Source organism: Macrobrachium rosenbergii, chromosome 42 (genome assembly GCF_040412425.1).
Source record: "Macrobrachium rosenbergii isolate ZJJX-2024 chromosome 42, ASM4041242v1, whole genome shotgun sequence".
Lineage (NCBI taxonomy): Eukaryota > Metazoa > Arthropoda > Malacostraca > Decapoda > Palaemonidae > Macrobrachium > Macrobrachium rosenbergii.
In genome coordinates this window covers 46,723,822-46,728,821 of record NC_089782.1, presented here as the reverse complement: position 1 = coordinate 46,728,821, position 5,000 = coordinate 46,723,822, and the positions used below count along the sequence as shown (strand labels likewise).

The following is a 5,000-nucleotide window of genomic DNA, read 5'->3' as shown; positions in this document are numbered from 1 at the left end:
AGAGTTTTGTGGTCATTCCTAACGGCGATATGTCTGGTACCCGAAAATCTCGAGCCAAAATGCCCTGGGTCAATCGGCCCATCCGAAAATAATAATTGTGGAATAGATGTCAGGTCAGTCACACGATGAAGGAAATGTCACTCAATGGGTTTAGATGTCGGCTGGAAGACTGATTATATAAAATGTAGTCTTTTTTTCCCGTGTGCATGGGCGCGTATGTGTGTGCGTGTGTGTTTGAGAGAGAGAGAGAGAGAGAGAGAGAGAAATCTATGGTGAATCATGTTCCATCTAACGTCTAGACAAACTAGAACATCTAAATGAAAAATCTGATAAAACACTAACGATGTTAGACATTCTGGATCATAATAATGACAGATTCAACTACAAAAGAACCAGTAGGATACCTGACTGAATCATATCAAGTTATCATGGCGTGTTTCCACACACTGAGAACACATTAATTTGGTGTGTTTTTATGACTGGCCTCACGTGTTTTACGTACAACAATAATGGAGGGATTATAACAGACTAATTAGAAACTCAGGGGCAGCCGTGATTGGCGGGTGGGAGTCTACTTAAAACGTCCGACCTGTGCCTCCAGTGATTCAGTCAACTTGTTGCTGTTCGTTAGAGTTGGCCGTCCTCGTTCGCGCTCCGTACTCACTCTCTCGCTCTCTCTGTATCGTTTGTAAGTGTGAAAACCCTCTTTTCTGAGTTGTTCCCGATAGGCTCGCATGTTACTTTGCACTCTGTGCTGACGCCAGGTCGTGTGGAAGATGTGCTTTGGCTCTGAAAACGGTGTCTCGTCCGTTTTGGGGTTCAAATGGCTCAGGTACTTGGAGAATTTTCTTAAAAAAGACGTAACCTCCGGGACTTACCCAAAGCCTCGAGACCTCAGTTACTCGCTGGGGCCTAGATGGAAGGTATTGATCGAATCTGGCAACACGCACGGACGCACATACTCTCTCTCTCTCTCTCTCTCTCTCTCTCTCTCTCTCTCTCTCTCTCTCTCTCCGTTTCTTGCCTTTCATTCATTCCCGCACTGGGTTTTACTATATTATGTGTATGTTATAATTTTGTTAAAACTAGAAGCAGAGTCAAACATCTTTTCTATTTATCTTTTAATATATTAATTTCCAAAGTGCTGTCATTATATAATATTGACGTGAAGGACAATTTAGAAGCATCGTCTTGGAGATGGAGTTAAAGCTCTCTCTCTCTCTCTCTCTCTCTCTCTCTCTCTCTCTCTCTCTCTCTCTCTCTCTCTCTCTATGATCTACTGACGACTTTAAAAGCTTCTTGTGGTTGCGTAATACGTCTTGCCGGAATTGTTTCGTTAACAGTCATATCAGATTTAAGACATTTTAAATTTTTTCTCTCTATCAATTTAATGCTTGGTATGTAATGTGTATATGTAATACATGTGTATAAGTTCATGTATGCTTTTAATTTTACACGTGTGCATTCATTACGGTATTGATCTTATGTCTAGTTTCTTGCTTGTTGTAACAAAATTGTTTTCATACGAAAGTAGCATTAATTGTTCTATTCCTTAACAGTGAACGTAATGATAAGTTTCGTCTGTGAAATTATCATTATTATTATGCTTTATCTCATTAATTTTCCTCTAATAATAATAATAATAATTATTATTATTATTATTATTATTATTACTACTACTACTACTACTACTATTTTGTTCCTTATCAATGTTTCTTTTTATCAGCGAGAAAAAGAATAATAATAATAATAATAATAATAATATTAATAATAATAATAATAATAATAATAATTATTATTATTATTATTATTATTACACTGATGTGTTTAGCCTTGGCGGATGGTCCGAGTCAAGAGGTCCAAGTCATCCCCTTTTATTCGCTTTGGCACCATCTTACCACTTTCGGACCGCCACTGTGTTTACATTATTGCCCGCACCGGCATAAGGCCAGCTTGATATAACAACCGTTTCTTTTTATTTTACGCCAGAAATCATCTCCTGGTAAAGCATATTAATTATTCCTTTTAGGTGAACGTACATCTTCCAAATTTTTTACAGTAACTACAATTCCCGTATTGTTTATAACTATCCATTTGTTGGTTAATTAACTGATTATTAGTTATTTTCCAGTGCTAAGAATAGGTTGTTTAGTGACAATTATAATCGTGAATAACAACAATTAAATGTACTCGAACATATCTGAGCTCTTATTTAAAGCATTAAGTTTCGGGTAGAGATTATAAAAGTCAGTTATAGAATATTTACTCTCTCTCTCTCTCTCTCTCTCTCTCTCTCTCTCTCTCTCTCTCTCTCTCTCTCTCTCTCTCTCTCTCTCTCTCTCAAGAGATCAGTTTCTTTTTCTTGGCGGCCCTGTTCTGAGAAATGATCCTCTCTCTCTCTCTCTCTCTCTCTCTCTCTCTCTCTCTCTCTCTCTCTCTCTCTCTCTCTTGTCTTACCCTATGTTGTGTCTTGTCATCCTCTCCTTTAATGAACTCTCTCTCTCTCTCTCTCTCTCTCTCTATTATTTTGTGTTGCCTCCTCCTCCTCCTTCAGAGGACCTCTCCCTTTCTCCTGCCTTATCCTTCTTCCTATCCTGAGCCTCTCCCTCCTTCAGCTCCTCCTTCGGGTGATTTGAAGGTCGATGGCTGAGCCTTCCGTATCAAGCCTCTCTTACCTCCTCTTCTACACCTCTGCTCAGACATCCTCAAAGCTCTGGCTTCTGTTGGCCCATTCCGGTCGATATTCGGATGTGGGTGAAGTTTTTGCCCAGATCAAGTCAGGTCAAGGTTAAGTTTGATGGCCATCGTCATTGGTGGCGTCGGTGGTGGGTGGGGTTTATGCCGTGGGTACTTAGTGAAGTGGACGTTCGTCCCGTCTCATTACGGGCTGCTCAAGAGCAGGAGCCCGTGCTGGCATAAGGCCAGCTTAAGCTAAAACACCACAATGCCTTGTGTCAGTTAATAACGAGGACAGCTGGACGTGCAGTTCATACTCAGATCAGGTCAAATGGAAGGGAAGTTCTTGTCCAGATCGATTGATGGCAGGGGCGGTTTCCTAATATGGCTAGATTTTAATCATTAAGATCAGTACCAGTAAATTCAGTCAGATGTTTTTATCCCATTCTTTTGAAGAGTAAAGGTTAATACTGTATACACTCAAGCACTCCATACTTTCCTAGTTGCCTTAGGCACACCAAGGGCGCCACTCATTATATAAAAAATGTGGTTGTGGCTAGGTTTTTTGGTCACATTTTCTCGCGCATGCGCTCTCAGCGTGATTTTCTCAGGAGCGTCCACAGTTTGTCTTGTTAAAACTTTGCCTGCCTCATCTAACAATATCCAATGGAACTTTGCGCTTGTTAAATTTAACTTTTCCGCCCGTCCGTCAATCATATCAGTCAATAACCCCAGACCTAATTGGTTTATCTTTATATCTGCATTACTGATTACAATTGGTTTATGATCTTATTTGTAACGTTTTTATTCACATGTCATTTTATGAGTCTACTGTGATACGTACGTCAAGGAGACATATACATTGTTTATAACAATGCAATTTATATGATGAAAAAATCAAGGATTTTATCAACTATTTTCTTTTGTAGGACTGGATATTGTTTATCGCTGATACGAAGCAAAGCGCACCAATGTATATCTAACTATCTATCTGTCTGTCTTACAATCTATCTATTTATTTATTCTCCCTTTAGCAAGACGTAACAGATATCCACGATGCTATAAGAAACTTCAGTTATTTATCAATTTTTTGGGGGGTGAGGGGGGATCTCATGTCTGGAGTGTTTAATTGCTGTTAAGTTCTCTCTCTTTCTCTCTCTCTCTCTCTCTCTCTCTCTCTCTCTCTCTCTCTCGGAAGATTTTAAGATTATTATTACGCTCTCTCTCTCTCTCTCTCTCTCTCTCTCTCTCTCTCTCTCTCTCTCTCTCTCTCTGTTGTATGAGATTTTAAGACTATTATTACGCTCTCTCTCTCTCTCTCTCTCTCTCTCTCTCTCTCTCTCTCTCTCTCTCTCTCTCTCTCTCTGTTGTACGAGATATTAAGATTATTATTACTCTCTCTCTCTCTCTCTCTCTCTCTCTCTCTCTCTCTCTCTCTCTCTCTCTCTCTCTCTCTCTCTCTGTTGTACGAGATTTTTAAGAATATTGTTATTACTCTTTCTTTAGCTAGAGGACAGTCGAAAAAAATCCTATGGGAATCTCTCTCTCTCTCTCTCTGTTGTATGAGATTTTAAGACTATTATTACTTTCTCTTCTCTCTCTCTCTCTCTCTCTCTCTCTCTCTCTCTCTCTCTCTCTGTTGTATGAGATATTAAGATTATTATACTCTCTCTCTCTCTCTCTCTCTCTCTCTCTCTCTCTCTCTCTCTCTCTCTCTCTCTCTCTCTCTCTGTTGTATGAGATTTTAAGACTATTATTACGCTTTCTCTCTCTCTCTCTCTCTCTCTCTCTCTCTCTCTCTCTCTCTCTCTCTCTCTCTCTCTCTGTTGTACGAGATATTAAGATTATTATTACTCTCTCTCTCTCTCTCTCTCTCTGTTGTATGAGATATTAAGATTATTATTACTCTCTCTCTCTCTCTCTCTCTCTCTCTTGTACGAGATATTAAGATTATTATTACTCTCTCTCTCTCTCTCTCTCTCTCTGTTGTACGAGATTTTTAAGAATATTGTTATTACTCTTTCTTTAGCTAGAGGACAGTCGAAAAAAAATCCTATGGGAATCTCTCTCTCTCTCTCTCTCTCTCTCTCTCTCTCTCTCTCTCTCTCTCTCTGTTGTACGAGATTTTAAGATTATTATTACGCTTTCTTCAGCTAAACGACAGTCGAATAAAAAATAAATCCTGTGGGAATCTCTCTCTCTCTCTCTCTCTCTCTCTCTCTCTCTCTCTCTCTCTCTCTCTCCCTCTCTCTCTCTCTCTCTCTCTCTCTCTCTCTCTCTCTCTCTCTCTCTCTCTCTCTCTCTCATTAACCACGTAAAATTTT

General features: G+C 39.4%; 1 protein-coding gene across 5 annotated transcripts in view; it reads left to right on the top strand.

The window, feature by feature from the left end:
• Window positions 1-585: 585 nt before the first annotated feature.
• Window positions 586-5,000, top strand: part of Pu (GTP cyclohydrolase punch) — a 23,874-nt gene continuing 19,459 nt past the window's right edge. For 2 of the 5 annotated variants that reach the window (XM_067086430.1, XM_067086428.1), the window contains exon 1: window positions 586-688. The gene's annotated coding sequence lies outside the window, so the exon portion shown is untranslated. The remainder of the gene's footprint in view (window positions 689-5,000) is intronic. The other 3 variants (XM_067086429.1, XM_067086427.1, XM_067086431.1) reach the window with 2 other exon arrangements.